Here is a 19,204-nt window from a genome sequence, read left to right as displayed (position 1 = left end):
ACATTTTGTAGGGAGGGGTAGAGTGAGAAAAAAGGAGAATTAAGAGAAGATATTCTGCAAAGGTACCTAAATATTCTCATTAAATGCATGTAGGATTTTCCAAGCAAAACAGCTGCAGATTTGAGGTCCAGTTCAGCACTTCCATAAAACTTCCTCTGAAGTCAATCAACATAATGGAAGTGATGAACAGGACAATTCTAGCATGTTTGATTTCAATGGGACGTTTTGCCTAGGTAATGAGCACAAATTTCAGCCCATAAAATGGAACATATTAATTGAATACCCACACAAAAATCCATCAGCATTTCCTGACTGCAATAATATGTCATATGATAATTAATAGGAATAACTGGTTTTGTATCATTTTTATATTTAAAAAACTGCCTGTGTCTGAGATGTCATGCTCCCGTCCAAATGTGAGAGACTGGGAGCTCATAGTGACCACAGTTGTGCAAATCTAGCATAAAAAGCAGTTTGATGTCATTAAAACATACCCTATTTCACTGTACTGAGTAACATGCATATCTAAAACTCTCTACTGTTCATGTGCTTGAAAACTTCTACAGCCATGTGAGTTGCTGAACTGATAATTATCTACCAGAAAAAGTCTACCTGGTTGGGTGAAATATTTACACCCAATTCATTGGGTAATTAGTTAAAGTGACAGGAGGGAAAGGACAAGGAAAAAAATTAGTTAATTTGAATTCAGTTAGTTTCCATTAACTCTAAATTGATGTTTCACATCTGCTGCCATAAATCTCTCTAGAATGCCACTTGACAGAAGGGAATCTGTATCTTTATATTCTCTTTATATTACATTAGCACCTAGAGGTGCCAACCAAGATTTGTATACTGGTAGGCAATGTAAAATAACACATAGGAGAATAACAGTCCCTTCCCCAAAGAGTTTATAGCAGGTGTATCAGGCATCCTGCTCACATCATGTAGTTTTGTGGCCAGCATGATTTAAGATTATCCAAAATCTCAGCTTTAGTTTTATTTAAAACATAAATTTCTAATCTTCATGCCTGCAGCGATAACTTTCCAAATAACATGATGTCTTCCTGAGTCAGCAGACAGCCTGAAACAATGAGTAAGAGCCACAAACTCTTCTGCCCCCTATTAATCTGATTGATGTGCCAGTTCTGAGGACTAATGATGACCCTTGACTGTCAACATTATCTATTGCATTCCTGATCATTTAAAGCAGATGGAACAGGGGATGGAGGTGGTAATGAAGCCCTCAGAGAGTGGGATTTGGGAGTTGTTGCAAAGGGGGAAGAAAAGAAAAATAAAAAAGTATTTACTATATAAAGGCTCTCTCCTTGATCTCTGTGCAAACCTCCCATGGATATTAGTGGGGTCTTCCCCTGTGGCTGAAAGGAATTTGACATCCTGAATTTACATACCCAAGTCGACAACCATAAACAAACATGAAATCCAGCCCTTTCCTCCAACAGAGTTTGGCACCCCTTGTTTATAGTTTAGATTGACAGGACAGGCAATGCCTGAACAGGAAAACAGAGGCACAGATGGGTAACGTGACTTCTCCCAGAGTCACACTGCAGACTAATAGAAGAACCAGGCCCTGGGCTCTTGAGTCCCAGTTCAGTGCTCTATCCATTGGCCCATGCTATCTCTCATGTATGCAATATCATGTATGTAACATGGAGGTTTCATTGTTAACTAAGATGCTTTCCTATAAAGTTATAAAAATGGACCAAACTCACAGAGGTGAAAGCACACACTCGTGAATGACAAGGTTCTGACAACACTGTCCGGCTGTGCTTGCTCCCTCTTGAAATAACCACTACAGCAGGACATATGTGCTGTTGAAAAGAGGGCTGATGGAGCAGATGGAGAGAGCCACACTGAAGCAGGTATGTGCTGGAGAGTCCTTGCAGAGCCCCTCATTAACATCTCCCCATTAAACTGAAGGGAAGCTTGGAGTGATTTCCCTCTGATGGAGTTTACCCCCAGTCTGGATACTGAAATCTTCTGTGTCAGAGAGGGATAATCCCAAACACTCATAAAAACAGAAGAGCAATTCTTATGGCCATAGAAATGCACTACAAAGAAATTATTTTCAAAACACTATAGCAGATTATCACCAATACCCCTCCCCTAATCATTTCAAAATATATAAACTGAACACTCTGGTAGACTGTCAAGATATCCCTATTTTTTCAGGAACAAAGTATAAACATTTCCAGCAAGAGCACTTACTATTAACTTGTTTGTCAAGTGCCTCCTCCCTGGGTTGTGAAGAAAGTATTTTTGTTTATATTTGAAACAAATGAATAGACTCCCAATTCCCTTGTGCCTACCCTTTGAGCACATCCAACCCTGGGACTGGGGGTTTCATCACAAGCTAAAATGGAAGTACTGGCAGCATATCACTTTTCCAATACTTCCATTAGAGGGGGAAGGCAAGGTCATATCAACAGTAAATAAAGGAGAACCAGGCGGATGGAAGTTGGGGAGAGATGTGGCATTGCTGAAGCTATAGATAGATGTCTTGGAGCATTGGCAGAAAGGACAGGGGTAGCAAGAGCAGCTGCGATAAGAAGAATGAGAGAGGGAAATAACTAATGAAGACAGAAGAACAGTGTGGGGAGCAGAGAGGGAAGCACCAAGGGCAGATTAAAGCTAAGTCAATCAAAAACATAACACCCCAAAATGGCCCTCCAGGAAACATGCATCAGTTGGATTTAAAAGATCATTCTGAGAGAACTGACCCTTTTTGGTATGCACACCACATCAGAGATTATTTAGGGATTGGGAGCCAGCCTGAAATTTGAATTTCCTACATTTGACTGGATCCTTTTGCAAAGAAACAAGATGTCTGGTGTACCACCGGACTATGGATGCAGCACCCATCTGTGTGTGGAGGTGGTCTCTCTCTCTCCCTCTCTCTCTTTCCAGCTATGTTGGGGTGAGCGAGTGGGAAAAGAAACCACTGTAGGCCCACTCCCTTTTTCCTTACTGATGACACTAGTATCACAATGGGGTGGGGACTTCTGGTTCTCTGTTACCCCCAGAAATATTTCCACAATGTGTTGTTGCTCCCTATGAGCTTCCTAAGAGAAATCTGACTCAAGATTTCTTTCTGCATGCCCCATGAGTCATACCCAGCACCACTATAAAATCCCATGTGAGGCATTTGTTTTCTGTATGTTCTCTTTCCCATTGAAACACTTGGCTCCCTCAATTATATCTTTTCTTAAAAAACAACCTCCTTTTAGACAACCATCCTTCTATGATTAAAAAAAGGCATGGTCTAGTAGTCTAAGCAGAAGGCTGACAACCAGAAACTCCCAGGGACCTAAGACTGCATCTGAGAAGGATTTTCTGTGGTCTTCAACCAGTAACTTTGTCTCTAGTTTGCCCATCTGTAATAGCACCAGTAATAGTATTGAACCACCTCACGTAGGTGTTGTAAGGAATGTTAGTGATGATGTGGTTTGAAGGTAAAAAGTATTAAGTGTTACAACTGTTGTTCATGGGGTCCCTGTCTCCCTCATCTGGAAGGAGATCAGACTATTCCTTGATTGCCACTGCTTAAAGATGACAGATCATTTTTCTCCCATAAGAAATCTGCATCTCATTTTGAATATACAGTTAATGTGCATAATTGATTCTGTTTCTACTAGCATGATATACAATAACAAATGAAACATAACAACTTGCAGTTATTTGTAGATATTTTCAGATGCTCTCAAAACACTTTCCAGAGTTGGATGTTAAACCTATTTTACATGCGTGGAAACTGAAATGAAGTGACTTGCCCAAGGTCTCACACCAAATAGAACCAGGTCTCCTGATACCCCAGACTCCTCCTCTAATCACTAGCTGGTAGTCTCTTTTAACAAAAAGGGAAGTTGTCAAGGCTGAATCCTAACTCTGTCACTCCAAGTGCAGAAGTGGGGCCCACAAGGATTTTAAAAAATAATACTTGCCACTCTAGGCTTGTATTAAACTCCCACACTTTATTGTATTCAACTTTTCTCTGACCTTCGCTTGGTAAATGCTGCCACCATACAAATGCAACAAAACCCCCTTTGAACCCAGAAAGGAGATTTGGGAATTCCAAAAGGAAACAAAGGAAATTAGCTGTGGCTACCAGTTAATCAAACAACATGCACAAACCTCTTAGGACACCAAAAATCCAATCCTGTTCTTAAAAAAGGTAAATTTTATTAAAAAACAAAAAGAAAGAAAATACATCTGGAACTTAGACTTTTGATAGATTTTAAAAGAGCAATTCCAAAAATCAAGCACCCAAAATAGCGTATTTGGGGGTTTTGCTTAAAGGTTACAAGCAAACAAAAGCATCTGGGGTTAGCACAGAGGAGTCCACAAACCAATAAGAAATAAAAGAAATAATCCTAATCACATCTAGCTAAACATTCTGATCTACTTACACACTGGAGTTCAGAGAAGTAGTTCTAGGCATGATCTGATGACTTATAATCATACCTGGCTTAGGTGCTTATAGCATGGCTGCCCTGTCCCTTCAGCCCAGAGAGACAGACAAAGGGAAAGTTTCTTTCCCAATTTTAAAAAGTTCTACCTTCCCACTGGCGCTTTTGGTCAGGAGCCTCTGTCATAAACAGATAGCTAAGGGTTAATGTTCTTTTACCTGTAAAGGGGTAACAACAGTAACCTGAAACACCTGACCAGAGGACCAACCAGGAAACAAGACTTTTTCAAATCTGGGTGGAGGGAAGTTTTGGGTGTGAGTCCTTTGTTCTTGGTCTGTTCCTTTTCTCATCTCTGAGAATGATCTTTCTATCTCCTGGCTTTCTAATCTTCTGTTTCTACGTTGTAAGTACAAGGATAGTAAGACAATAGGTTTATATTGTTTTCTTTTGTATTTACATGTGTGTGGTTGCTGATATGTGTTAAATTGTATTCTTTTGGAATAAGGCTGTTTATTCACTTTTTTTCTTAAGCAATTGACCCTGTATATTGTCACCTTAATACAGAGACTATTTTTAATGTCTTTTTCTTTCTTTTTTATATAAAGCTTTCTTTTTAAGACCTGTTGGAGTTTTTCTTTAGTGGGGACTCCAGGGAATGGAGTCTGCAGCTCACCAGGGAATTGGTGGGAGGAAGTCAGGGGGAAAATCTCTTTGTGTTAGATTTACTAAGCCTGACTTTGCATATCCTCTGGGTGAGGGGGAAGAGAGATTAGATCTCTCGGTACTTGTGTTTCCAGGACTGGAAGCAGGGAATCTCCTAGGGTCGTCCAGGGAGGGGAGCCTGGGAGGAAGTAACAAGGAAACAAGCGGAGGGGGTTATTTCCCTTTGTTGTAAGACTCAAGGCATCTGAGTCTGGGGGTCCCCCAGGGAACGTTTTGGGGAGACCACAGTGAGCTAGGCACTGTATAATTCCTAGCTGGTGGCAGTGATACCAGGTCCAAGCTGGTAACTAAGCTTGGAGGTTTTCATGCTAACACCCATATTTTGGACGCTAAGGTCCAGATCTGGGAAGAAATGTTATGATAGCCCCCCCCCCCCGCCTGTTTTTCTTTACCTGGGGGACTTTTAACCCTTTACAAGTAAAGAACAGCTACCAAGAGGGAGTTTACAGCTAACTGGCTGGTTGGGTGTCCATCGAAGGGAGCTATCCCTCCTCCCCTTTTATTTATTACAGAAGTGTGTATCATATTTATTATTTCTGAACATCTAAAATGTGCTAGAAATATCAAGAGACTCAACTGGAGACAATTCCCATCCCAAAAACTTTAAGTTTAAATTTGACATGACTTAACAAGTGAGGGTAATAAACAAACTAACCAGCAGGGGGAAAAAAAGGGCACAGAGTAGGAAGGGGTGGGGAAAAGGCTAGGTATTGAACACACACACAGATTGCAGTTTAGCTGCCCAATCAGATTTTTTTCCTGTTGTTCAGCCTATTTTTAAAATCGGTATTAATGGGCCCAATTTGTCCATAAGTATTTTACCTTCCAACAAAAAGTGGCACTGTGGGAAGGCTATACACCAAGATCTTGTTATCAAGAATAGCCAGGGAGAATATGATAGTGAAGACACATTGACTCTTTAACTAATATAAATGTCAGCACTATAGGAATTCAGAAATGCAAAAGGATAAAAACAATCCTATCCTAAACTTCATCTGAACTAGTGATCCCAAACTATGGTAATATTTGTTAAGCGCTATCAGTCTTCATAGAGGAGATTCACCGGGGGGCTATAAAACTGCATCCAGTTACTTTGCAATTAAGCCAATTCACTGGCCAAACCCTTCCCTTCAGGGGATGAGATGAGTAACCATACTGGTGCCAAACTCGCTAAAAAAAGGCAGAAATTGGGCTTGTTTTTGGCTCAATTGGCTTGTAGCTCATTGGGCTTATAGCTTGTTGCTTCTTTTTTTGTTGATCGGCTCCTGGCAAGCAGGGGCAAGGGGAGGCAAGCAGGGACAAGCGGGGTGGGAGAGTCAGGGGTACCCAGGGGGCCCACCACAGTCCCAGACTGCACAGCGAGGGGATCTGGTCACATAGAGCGTTGGGGTTCTTAGAGATTGGCTTATTTTGGCCATATTTTGAAAAGGGATTAGCTTGATGTTTGTGAAAGTCGGGGTGATTATTTATTTACCATGTGAAAGTTGGCAACTCTGACTGGCACTCTATGGTCTGGGGCATGAGGGGGAAGAGAATTCAATCTCCTCTCCCTGAGAGAAACCCCACTTTGCAAAGTCAGTTTACTTGGGCACAGCAGTGCTTCAGGATCTGGTCCACTAAATGCAGTGATGAGGAAAAAATAGTAATACTTTGTCTCCCACTTCAGTCTGGGGGATGAGGTTCTCTTTTCCACGATAAAAATTGCTAATCATGATTTACAAAAGTGACTTACAATGGATGGACTAAATTTTCTGTTACACGAGTAACAAAATCATTTGTTTGAAAACTGTTAGCGAAAGATTAATGTACAAAAAAAAATTTGGAGATCAAAAGTACAGTACTAACATTCTAATATGTACTGATCAGAAAGTAAAAATCAAATTATTACAATCGGCAAATATAAACTCCAATAGAATTAGATTCTAAATGCAGAACTACTCGACTTAAACTCCCTGTGCTGAACATGGCTTGATTAAATAAATTCCCTTCAAGTAAGCTTAATCTAAAATGGCACGATAACCAATCCACCACTGCATCAGACTATTACACAATCTCACTACAAACTCCTCAAGGTGCTTAGAGTTCTTACAGGTTGCTCCTTCAAGAAAATTAAAGATTGCTAATTAAAGTAAAATGGGAAGTATAATTGTTTTTTGAAGATTTAGGCCCACAAAATAGCCGCATCCACATGCAAGACAAATATTATTATTCCCAGTTTTACAGAGGGCTGAACTAAGGCACAGAGAGGTTAAGTGACTTGTACAAGGCCATACAATCAGTGGCAGGGCAATGAATTGAACATAGGAGGCCAGGCTTCCAGATTATTAGTCAATATTCCCTCATCATCTATGGCCCTGAGCATGTAGCATATTACAGCTACCATTACTTGGATATTTGTACTAGTCAGTTTTCCCCTGTGAGGAGGACGTTGCAGCTGCCCTCAGAGGCCTTCATTACTGCTCTGAATCTAAACTACAGAGAAAGAGAAGAAACACCCTTTGAATTTGTCTGTGTGTGTCACTCCTTTTTTGGCTCTCAAGCTCACTAGTGAGCAATATAAGTAACTCCTCTTTATTATCTGATATTCCTAGCTGCATTTTCAAATGGTCCAAGCACACTGCCTTTGTGTTATCCCGCCACAGCTGAGTCAGGAAGGAGAAGAACAGGATAGTTGTTTCCTACACGGCAGTGAAGAGCAGAGCATTACTACTAAGCTCCTGACACAGTGAAATGTCAAAATCTTACTACTCACTTCAACTTATACATATTTGTTGATATTCATTGCCACTGATGCTCGAAAGTAAATGTGATATAACGAGAGTGGGCAGCAGCAACCTGTCTTGCATCCACAGCACTTCTATACACTTGATAGCCAAGGAGAAAATTATGGGTTAGCTTTTCTTCCTTGCTTCTCCTCATAAACAACAAACAGTTTCCTCCCCAGTCAAAAAAGAATGGCAGCCTCACTAGTGACAACTGTGTCTTTGAAAAGTTTTGTCAAGTCTACATGTTTTTGGAAGAAAAACAAAATCAAATGTATGGTGAAGAATTCCAAAGCACTTCAGATTGTATATATATGCTAAAGTCACCTCAACCATCACTGTAATGCAGCCACTTCCATGGTGCAAGTCAGCGGCTATTTCACAGTACACAGCAACACTACACAATAATTTACGACAGGAAGTAAGGAACACTGTATCAAGTTGAAACTGCAGAGAAAATTTTGGGTAGGCAGAATGCAATAATCTGGACAGAGAAAGACAGGGTGGGTGAGGTTATATCTTTTATTGGGACCAACTTCTATTGGTGAAAGAGACAGGCTTTCGAGCTTCACAGAGCTGTTCTTTGGGTCACAATGCTAGAACACCACTGCAAACAATATAATGAATTGGAATTTGATGCCAGATTTTCAAAGGTAATTAGGTTCCTAAACATGCATATAGGTGCCTACTGGGATTTTCAAAAGTAGGTTATGTGCCTAACTCCCATCAGAATCAATGGGAGTTAGCACTTAAATCTCATTGGGTACTTATCTGCATCTTTAAACCCAGATCTGGCCCTTGGTCACTAGCATCTCTTTTCTCGTATATCTATCTGGCTGTCTACATGCCTCCATTATAAACAGTACCATAAAATCTTTAGTGACAACAGGTGGCTCGGATGTCAATTTTACATCTGATCTGACATGTCAAGCAGCGAAGTGTCAACTCACATTATGTTGGTTCAATACTGATTTGAAGGAGCAGAACCCTAATGAATCAACAGCATGAGACCCGAGAATACCAAGGGTTTCCTTTGGAGGTCTTCCATCCAAATACATACAGGCCTCACCATGCTAAGCCATAAGAAATGAAAAGATAATACCACAAGATGGCATAGAAAATAATGCATTTAGAAGCCAGTTGAGAAAATCTCATAAGTAATGGGCATTATCTCAGCTGCTAAAGCAAGATAGAATAATATTAATTTATAATAATCCACTATTGCTCAGTAAAGTAAATCTAACTACTCATATGATCCCCCTTACTATCGTACCTGCATGCCTTACCAGAAATAATACAAATCAAACTCTGTCTCTGGTGGTAAGAATGCAAAATCCTGCCCATGAAGGGGAATCTACGTTCCTCTGTTTTAGGGCACTGTTGAGAAATAACCAACCCTAGTTCTGACATCATTGTTGTTAGATAGATCTGTCACTGCTGTTTTTAGTGAACATATCATGGTGGAGGTAGGATTTAATGTAAAATCTTGTCTCAATGAAATGGTCAAGACTGTTCTGAGCCAGATTCTTTAAGATAGCGGTCTTTATTCTTGAAGTGCTGGAGAGCATCACCACCATAGAATGGACTCACAGACATCCACAAAATAATTGCAACATGGGAAGACTGAGTCATGGCATGACAACATCATTAGTCAATTTAAAATGGACTGATGTAACATCACAACAAACAATGTCAAGTTGCCACGCCGCAGCTATTTTGTCTCTTTCTGTGACTTCAATTGGCACAGTACCTTTTCTTTCTCCTCCATCTGCTAGCCCAGTGCAATCATTGGGAGAATATTTCCTTCTCCTTTTCTTCCCTTCCTGGGTGCTGAAAGAGATAGTGAAGGATTCTGGCAGTTCTGATCCATTACTCAATTTTGCTTCTGCTGTCACACACACGGCAAGCTATTCCTGTGAACAGCACTCTGCTCATTTTCATCAGACCTGTGGGCTACACCAGAAATTCATGCTGGACCCTGAAGAACTTCCTATGCCTCCAGAGAGAAGGGTTGGGAATCACTAATTTGCAGCAATGTGTTTTTGCCCTATCATCAAAGGCTATTGGATGAAAACAGTTTGCTGTACCATCACCCTTACAGTAATGATCAGCCACAAATTGAGGGCAAGCAGTGTCAATAATAATGATGATAATGATAATATGCAGCTGTGTGTTATAGCTTTTCCTGGAATAGTATTAAGAGGGCAACCATAAAACTAGTGAGATGGTTTAACTGTGGCCTTTAAACACCTATTCTAGGTATAACTCACACTGAAGTATGTGAAAATTGTTACACTCTCTCTTTCTCTCACCAGTTCATGGTCTTTGCTATAATTCAAAATTGGGGGTGGAGTGTTTGAAGGCTATTTAAATTCCATCACACTTGCATATACTAACATTTACCATTAATTATTTTAATAAATCAGGGCATTAGAATAGGCAGCATCCCATGCAAAAATAAAGTCAATTTTGGCAGGGTCTACACAGTTTGTTCAGCATTTGGCACAGAGATTCAAACAATTACATTTATTATTCTGTGCCTTTATGTCCCTAAGAAAATAACTGTTCTTCAAGCATTTTATTCTGTTTAAGAGACTTGTATGAGCAGATTTCCAAGGGCACACATGAAATGTGCTTAAATCAACTGGCAAAGAAAATATTGCACTTCATAATTAAACAAAAGATTGATAATTCTTTTGACATCCAAAAATCAGTATAAATGTGGTATTCACTGTAAAGTCAGGTGATGGAAGTAATGACGGGAAGGGAAGAAGCACGTGCAGTTCCTTAAAACACAAACAAAACCACACTCCCAGAATTCTAATGCACTTTGTATCCTCTTAAAATTCCCAAAGCTCTAATTTACCGATGGCATCTTTTGGTATGATCTGCACTGAATTATCACAAATAATACTTTACTTTGTCTTTTATTAAGCGCCTTTCATGCTCAAGGATCTTAAAGCACTCTGCAAACTGCGCGCGAGCACAGGCAGAGCAGAAACTGAAATGCAACCACCTTTGGTGGCGGGGAGGGGAAGCAGGAGCACAGCATCACCACAACCGCGGGGGGAAGTTTTCTAATGCGGGGCTATTTACAAAAGATAGATTTTCCTGTTGTTCTCAGCAGTACTCATGGGAAGCTACACACATAAATAAAACCAGCAAAGAGCGATTTACTGAGGCGCATCACATAATCCTTAGTTTCAAAAGCGCCAAGAAACATCGCGCAACTCTGTGATATACAGGTTATAATTAAGGCATAAGCCTGGAAAAACCTTTAATGGCCAGGTCCTGTAAATCCTTCCTCGCTAGAGTAATGCACTCGTGAGCAATCACGCTGATGTCCGTAGGGACAGCGTGCGTGAGCAAGGATGATTCCTGTGAGTTGGGCTTTGCAGCACCGAGCCGACGCGCGCTTCGGAGCAGTGACCGTGACTGCTAGTTCGGCGCAGCAGTCCACAGCGCAGAGATGGGGCAGGGTCTTGTTAGCCCTCTGAACTGCTGGGTGTCCCTGACACACAGCATTGCTGTGAAGCTTTTTGCTGGCTCCGCAACCTGTTCCCTAATCTTCCCTCATGACAGCACATTGGTTACTAAAGATATGTTGATAGTGTCACAGAGGAGAATGATTATGTGCGGGGAACAGGTAGCAGCTGATCTCTTAAGCAACGATCTTGTCTTGAAGCAAATGTCCTTTGTAATTGAGAACGAAAATACATTCAATTTGCTACTAAGCAAACCTGCCTCCGAAAAGCATGTCGTTCGGCAGTTTTCACTTGCTGTTTAGAGCCACATCCTACTGCTTATTTTTAACTCCCTATCCAGTGTCCCATTTCATACTCTTAACCCAGAAGGCCTTACTGCAACCTTTTATATGGCATCAGAACATGGCTTTTTAAAAACAAGGCAGCAGCATTTGTTTAACGCCCCCATGATGTGGATTCAGTGAGCATTGCAATTACTGAAGGAGACGGCTGATACAAACATTCGTATTTGCATTAAAAAATAAACCCTATTAAACACCATTTCCTTCCTCCTCGGTGCTTTGCAAGAGCTGACATTTCTCAAACACAAAAATGTGACTCTGAGTGAGCTGTCTGGCTGGCGGTGGGTTAGATGAGGCGGCTACAAAGCACCATACTCCCAATATTTTCTATTGTGCAGGACTTCGCACTGGAAGGGGAGGATTACTCGTTGTAATTACGAGACAAACTTTCCGCTGTGTTGCTGTGCGGAGAAATCTCCTGCTCGGGGATCTCCCAATGAAGTCCGTAGTCCCTCAAACCCGCTCCCCCACAAAAGAAAATCAAAGAACCTAGCAAAAACGCCACGCACCGCTTTCCTGCTGCATTCAAAAGCTACTCAACCAGCGGCCAGAGCCCCCGCTCCCAACCCCTTCCGAGAGCACCTGTCTGCAGAACGTATCTTAGAAAACTTCTCCCGAAATCCTTGGAGCGAGGCGAGCTCATCATTTAAACACGTGCAGCTACACGCCCGCCTAAGAATCTCGATAAGCAACAGCTCTCACAAGATTTTGCCTTTAAACCAAACTTACTTCCTTTTCGGTAGAAAATTTGATCACCCAAAGCACCCTTCGCCCTCGCAGCAGCTCCAGCTTGCCCCCAAAGCCCCTGCAGTATATATCGCCGTACTGCCCTTTCTCACCAAAGATTTCACTGTCGTGCTTTTGCTGAGCCCTGGGCTGCAATTTGACAGCCAGCACAGTAGAGACTCTTGTAAACTACTGCTGAACTCCAGTCTCCCATCTTCCTTCATTGATAAATGCAACTGAAGCAATATAGCTGAAGAACCACACACAAAAGTCCCCCCTTTCCCCAGACTGGTTGCTTAGTGATTCCAGTATGTTTTCTTCAACCGCGATTCCTTCCCATTCGTGTAAGATCGCTTTTCCTTTGGAACAAGCCTTCTCCAGCCGCCTGTGTCAGAGAAGCTTGCGTACATTCACAAATACCATCCCGCGGCTTTCATTTAGGCACAAAACACACCATCATATTTAAATAACGTTACTCTGAGTAACAGAGTTGCAGGTCCTATATGACAGTAAACGAATTCACTCTCACGCATACACCCCTTTCCTATTCTCAAATACACATACAGAACATGCAGCCCACTCTCTGGAAGAGAAAAAATCTTTTCATCCCATATTAAGAACCTCCCTGTGCCCCAAAAGTGTTCCTGAAAACACTGAGCACAACCAACATGCCTTGACTCTCAATCGGTTTTGTAGACAGAGCTGAATTGCAGATTTAAAAGCTCTCTCTTTAACCAAACAAGCAAAAAGCCCCGAAATGTATAACATCATCTGTCCATTAAGCTCCTTGAGAAATCTGTGTGCAACCACTCCAATTACCTTAGCAACCAAAGAATTGCTGAATTCCCCCTTCTGCTTATTAATTTCTCCTCAGAGACAGGAAAGAGCCTGGTTCATGGTAAAACTGGAGGAAAAAATGAATGGGAGAGACTTGCAGGTTCCTGGGGGCTCTCCCCCCGCTTTCAAAATTTCTTGTTCTTCTCAGTGTCCCTGGCTGCAGAAGAGACTGAGGCTTTGGGGTGCAGTTAGAGAAGATGGAAACAGGAAGGCTGCTGCTTAACAGCCACTGGCAATATGCTCTCTCCCCTCTCTCCCCAGCCACGGAATTTGTCTCCCTGATTTTTCTGTCCTCCTTCTCTCTCTCTCTGCACACACTCACACTCCGGTGTCTCAGCGCACACTGGAGGGAAAAAACAGCTCGCCAGCTGTGGGAGCCCAGTGTTACAGGAAAGATACAGAGAGGGAGATGAGAAACCGGGGGAGGGAGGGAGAAGCGGCTTCAAGTAAAAGATTTGTCCCTTGCAAAGGATTTGCAGCAGCAGCGCCTGCTGTAGGGAGGAGTGAGGACCTGCAGTCTCATTACGTGCACCTGACAGGCAGTAAGGGACAAAGGAAGCAGGAACTGGGTTGGGAGATCACGCAAAGCACCTTAACCTCTCCCTACAAGCCCCCCCCCCAAAAAAAAAACAAGACTAGATTTCACCACAGTTCAGTTGATGCCACATGTTCCACTACGCCTGTCCTTGACTATTAGAAATGGTCTTCCTGGGGGAAGATTGGACAAAAATTTGTTTTGAGATGGAGGAAAGCAAAGGAAATCCCCACAGCCCCCCTCTCAAACTATCTGTTCTCCTGGAACATTGTTCAATAATTTCTCAGCCTCAGGCTGTGTTCCCACCCCCATTTTTGCTGTGTGTTTATTAATTATTATGGTTATTAGCCAAGAAGATGAAGATGCATTATTTACCTTTGTCCACACGCTTTGAGATCTTTATGTGACTCCTTCCCTTCCATCCATAGGAGACACCCTCTCTCTCTCTCTCTCACACACACACACATCACTGGAGAGATGCACAAGTTGGGTGACAGAGGGTGATGGACTAAGGCAAAGCACATGCATCAAGCTAGCTGCAAATCCTGTAGGTTCCCTCAGATAACTTGGAACCATGTTTTCCATTTTGTTTATTATTCGTAGTAGTATTATAATAGAGAGTCAAGTGCTTTAACTGGTTGGGAGTCCAATGAGACCATTTGCAAAGGGACAGACAGTGCAGTAACTACTGACGATGTAGCTCTTGTAGGCAGAGCTGCCTTACAGGTGGGAAGCCCGGTCGGTCTGTCGTACCTGGAAATCTCAACTTTCCCATAAAATATAACATTAATGCACTACAGTACTGAGCAGAAATGGGAGCTGAGATGCCCTGTTGGGAGGGTGGGGATGGGTGGAAGAAAAAACTTTTTAAAAACAATTTTTTCTGTGAGGAGATGTTGTGTTTGATCTTCAGACTTACTTCAAAGGTTGCTGTCCCCCTCTTGTAATGAATATAAAAGGGATTTTTCATTCAAGCTGCTGGACACAGACCCTAGAGTTTTAAATAAATAAAAAATAAAAAAATAAAAAATAAAAAAAGTTTTCAGCTCCTAGACTAACTAAACTGTGTGTGAGATATTTAATGTCTCCATGCAGGGTCTTCCTGAGTCCTGACCTAAAGAGTGCTGTATTGTACTGACAGAGAACACTGTGGAGATCATTTAAGGCTCAGATAGCCAAGTTCTGTGCAGCTCCAGGCTGCACAATTGTAGAGAACATCTATTTGCTCAACACACCAGGCATGCTCCAATCAGTGGCAGGGGTGAGACATGAAGCTGTAAAAACCTTGGCAGATGTGAGTGGGTCGTGGGTTTTCTGGAGGGTTTTCTATGTGGTAAGAGAACATGGGACTAATATGCAGCAACATCACCTCTGTTGCTACCTACTCCAGGCTGCACTTTCCCTTTTTTATACTGTCTTGGCATGGGAACAGCAAGAGGGGAAACAGAGAGGCTGCCTGGCTGCCTGCAGAGCAGGCACCACAACGACTCCCAATGGCTGCAACAAGCAACTGCAAGGCAAAATCTGAGCCAAGCAGAATGGATGACAGGACAGCCACCGGCATTAATGTCACAAGAGATACATGACACTTAGCCATAGAGGCCTCTGGGTGAGAAGGGGAATTTGCAAGCCAGTTATGGACACATTCCCACCTCCACACACACACACACACACACACACACACAGAGAAACTTCCCTCCTGTATGAGCCATCCCCTCTGCATCCTCCCCCACGCATGCATGATGGCAAGGCAAAGCAGTTTGAAGTAGGTATGAGGGAGGACAATGCACACTGAAGGACCCCATTAAATGGCTTCCCACAGGCCCCCAGTTTCAATTGAACCTGAATTGTTGATGATTGATGCTACTGAAGGTCCTGAAGACTAGTTAGGAGGAAAGCAACCCACCCCCAGAGCTTCCACAATTGTGGGGCAATGTTATTCTCAGCCCCCTTCCCAATAAAGAGACCTCCTCATTCTTCTGACCCCTCTTGCTTCTTTCCATGGCAATGAATGTAAGGAAATTCACAATGATATTTCATGCATTCATATTAAATAATATTTTTCTGTCATATCACACCATTCATCTGAGGAACTCAAAGTTCTTTACAGACATACTGTGCCACAGATTGCCCTTCTAAGGGTTTACCTGTTTAGGGGCTTAGAAACTGAGTTTTTTCTCATAGATTGTTCCTCAAGGGAAAAAATTGGTGCAGACTGATAGGGTTGCACCTCTTCTCCCACAGGGAATGACAGACGATTTAGCCCCACTAAGCTCACAGATGTCCCCAAGATCCATAAACATCTCAGAACGCCCCAGGGGTCAGAGATTTCTGGATGAGTCCCTTGGCTGTCTCATGTGACCTGCGCTGCTATGTGGTGCCACACTAGTACCTATGACAAAAAGTTCAGAGGTTACAAGTCTGGGTTTCTACACAACTACCCCCCTTTTGTCCAGGCTCCTTACCTTCTTCACAGAGAGGCTGCACTCACCTTCGTGTAGTTTATCTTCTTGAGAGAAGAACAATGATACCTTAGCTACCCACTGTGACATACCAGGGCAGAGTGGAATAAAATACCATGTTATTATCTTAAATGGAGTTACCCAGATACATCTATTTAAACACAATGGATTACATAAAACGGTAAAACAAGTTTATTAACTACAAAGAGATAGATTTCAAGTGGTTACAAGTAAAGAGTAAAATAAAGATAGAAAGCTTACTAGTATCTACTTAAGAAACTATCTTAGCTGCAAAGCAAATTTTCTCACTACATGCTCCAGCAGCCTTACTGATCAAACTTTCAGGTCAGGACCCCTCCTCCAGAGTCCAAACAGCTGTTTCCTTTTGTCTTCTCAGGTGCAGAAAATGAGTAGGGTAGGGAGAAAGAGAAGGGGCCTTTGGGGCTGTTTGTCTCTCCTTTTTATAGTTTCAGTCCCCTTCTTAAAAAAATATTTCCAGCTGAGACCCAGAAAACAAAGGGCTTGTCTACACTGTGACATTGTCACCAAAACTTTTGTCTTTCGTTGGTACTTAAAGCCCCCCACGAAAGACAAAAGTTTTGCCTACGCAAGCGGCAGTGTGAATGTGGCTTTGTCAGCTGGAGCGCTCTCCTGCCAACAACCCTTATGTCGCTCGTGGGGATGGAAGTATTTTGTCAGCAAAAGTGCCGACAAAATACCAATAGAGAATATTCATACACACTGACTAAAAGCTGCATAGTGTAGACAAGCCCAAAGAGTCTGTGGGAAGCATATTCCCTGCTGTTTTTTTCACCTGTCTGAATTTCCTTTGTTTTCCCTTCCTGCTTGATGACTCAGTTTACTGCTTAAATGAAAATTAAGGCAAGCATACATTCCTTCCTTTGTTTAGGACAGACCTGACTTCTGCCTGGGCAGGGCTGTGGGGTTTGGAACATGTGTTAATATCATCATACAGGGGAATTTGATAACTTCACATACAATATTGTCACACACATTTCACCACAACAATATTGACCAGCAAATTATGAGTTTCAGATGATACCTTACAAGGCATATTTTGTACAGATATCATTACAATAGTGTGAAGGGTGTGAATACATGGGTGTATTCCACTACAGCCACCTCACTAAAAGATCTTAAATTGAAAGACCACCCTGTACTAGTGTCCACACTCCACCCTTATTCTATCACAACTCCTGTTGCAACACTTTAATCTTGAAAACCTCCAAGAATGGGAATTCCACAGCCTCCTTAGGTAATCTGTTCCAGTGCTTACCTAGCACGATAGTTAGAATGTTTTTCCTAATATCTAACTTGAATTTCTCTTGCTGCAGACTAAGCAGATTACTCCTTGTCCTACTCTTGGTGGACAGGGAGAACAATTGACTGCTATCCTCTTTATAAAAACCTTTGACATATTTGAAGACTGCTATGCACCCCCTCAGTCTTCTCTTCTCCTCTTGTTTGGCTCTATGACTGTCTATTTCTGTTTGTCTGTTTTGTTGATTGAGATGGAAAGCTATTTTGATCATGGACTGCCTTTTACCCAGGTTATGCAGTGCCTAACACAATCAGTTTCTAGCTATTGTTAGTGCCTGAAGGTGCAACCATAATACAAATAATAAATAACCATCGCCAACATTCTGAAGGAAAATAATGTTTTTGTGTAAATCAAAAGGCAAACAAAAATATTGATTTATCAACCACTCTACAACATTTCCTATATATGCCACTTCCTCAGCTCCATTTATATTGAAAACCCAATCCACACCTTCATCTCTTCTTGTCTTAAGCATTTCAATTCCTCCTTCTATTTGGCCTCCCCAAGCCCCAGAATCTAGCATGTGCAGAATGTTGAACCCTACTTTGCAGGCAGTAGATACATCCTCCCTCATCTTCAGATACTTCACTGGATATGTATTCATTTTAGTATCTTGTTCCAAAACTACCTCTTGGGGCTAAGTTCTGCACATCACGGAAGCTGATGTGATTTCGTGGGGTGTAAATCAGTGGAAACTTTAGCATTGGGTATTGAGAACCTTCTGTGGACTAATTCCAGTCTTAGTGGACCTTGTCTTCCTCTACTCCTTTTCTCACTTCTTCCACTCCTCTATCAATGGCCTCCCTTGACATAATCCCTAGTTAGCACTAGAGTTTTCTCCTCTGTAGCTCCTGCATGTAGAACTTTTCAATATCTGCGTCCTCAACTCTCAAAATCTCATTGGAAGCTTCTTTGTTTCTCTTTTGATATCTCCCCCTTTAAACATTACAACAATTATTTAACTCTGGAAACTATTTTGGGGTTCAGTGTTTATGAATGTTGTCATAACATTTCTTCCCAGATCTGGACCTTAGCGTCCAAAATATGGGTGTTAGCATGAAAACCTCCAAGCTTAGTTACCAGCTTGGACCTGGTATCGCTGCCACCAGCTAGGAATTATACAGTGCCTAGCTCACTGTGGTCTCCCCAAAACCTTCCCTGAGGGACCCCCAGACTCAGATGCCTTGAGTCTTACAACAAAGGGAAATAACTCCCTCCCCTTGTTTCCTTGTTACTTCCTCCCAGGCTCCCCTCCCTGGACGACCCTAGGAGATTCCCTGCTTCCAGTCCTGGAAACACAAGTACCGAGAGATCTAATCTCTCTTCCCCCTCACCCAGAGGGTATGCAAAGTCAGGCTTAGTAAATCTAACACAAAGAGATTTTCCCCCTGACCTCTTCCTCCCACCAATTCCCTGGTGAGCTGCAGACTCAATTCCCTGGAGTCCCTACTAAAGAAAAACTCCAACAGGTCTTAAAAAGAAAGCTTTATATAAAAAGAAAGAAAAAGACATTAAAAATAGTCTCTGTATTAAGGTGACCATATACAGGGTCAATTGCTTAAAGGAA

The 19,204-nt window shown here is 42.1% G+C and overlaps 1 protein-coding gene across 1 annotated transcript in view; it reads right to left on the bottom strand.

Annotated features, from left to right (window-relative positions):
- The window catches only part of RGS6 (regulator of G protein signaling 6), a 492,500-nt gene extending 478,831 nt beyond the window's left edge, over positions 1 to 13,669 (bottom strand). The window contains exon 1 of the mRNA XM_050953554.1: positions 13,281 to 13,669. The gene's annotated coding sequence lies outside the window, so the exon portion shown is untranslated. The remainder of the gene's footprint in view (positions 1 to 13,280) is intronic.
- Positions 13,670 to 19,204: the final 5,535 nt, after the last annotated feature.

The sequence above is a fragment of the Gopherus flavomarginatus genome, chromosome 5, assembly GCF_025201925.1.
Source record: "Gopherus flavomarginatus isolate rGopFla2 chromosome 5, rGopFla2.mat.asm, whole genome shotgun sequence".
Taxonomy (NCBI): Eukaryota; Metazoa; Chordata; order Testudines; family Testudinidae; genus Gopherus; species Gopherus flavomarginatus.
This window is presented reverse-complemented; position numbering and strand designations above follow the sequence as displayed.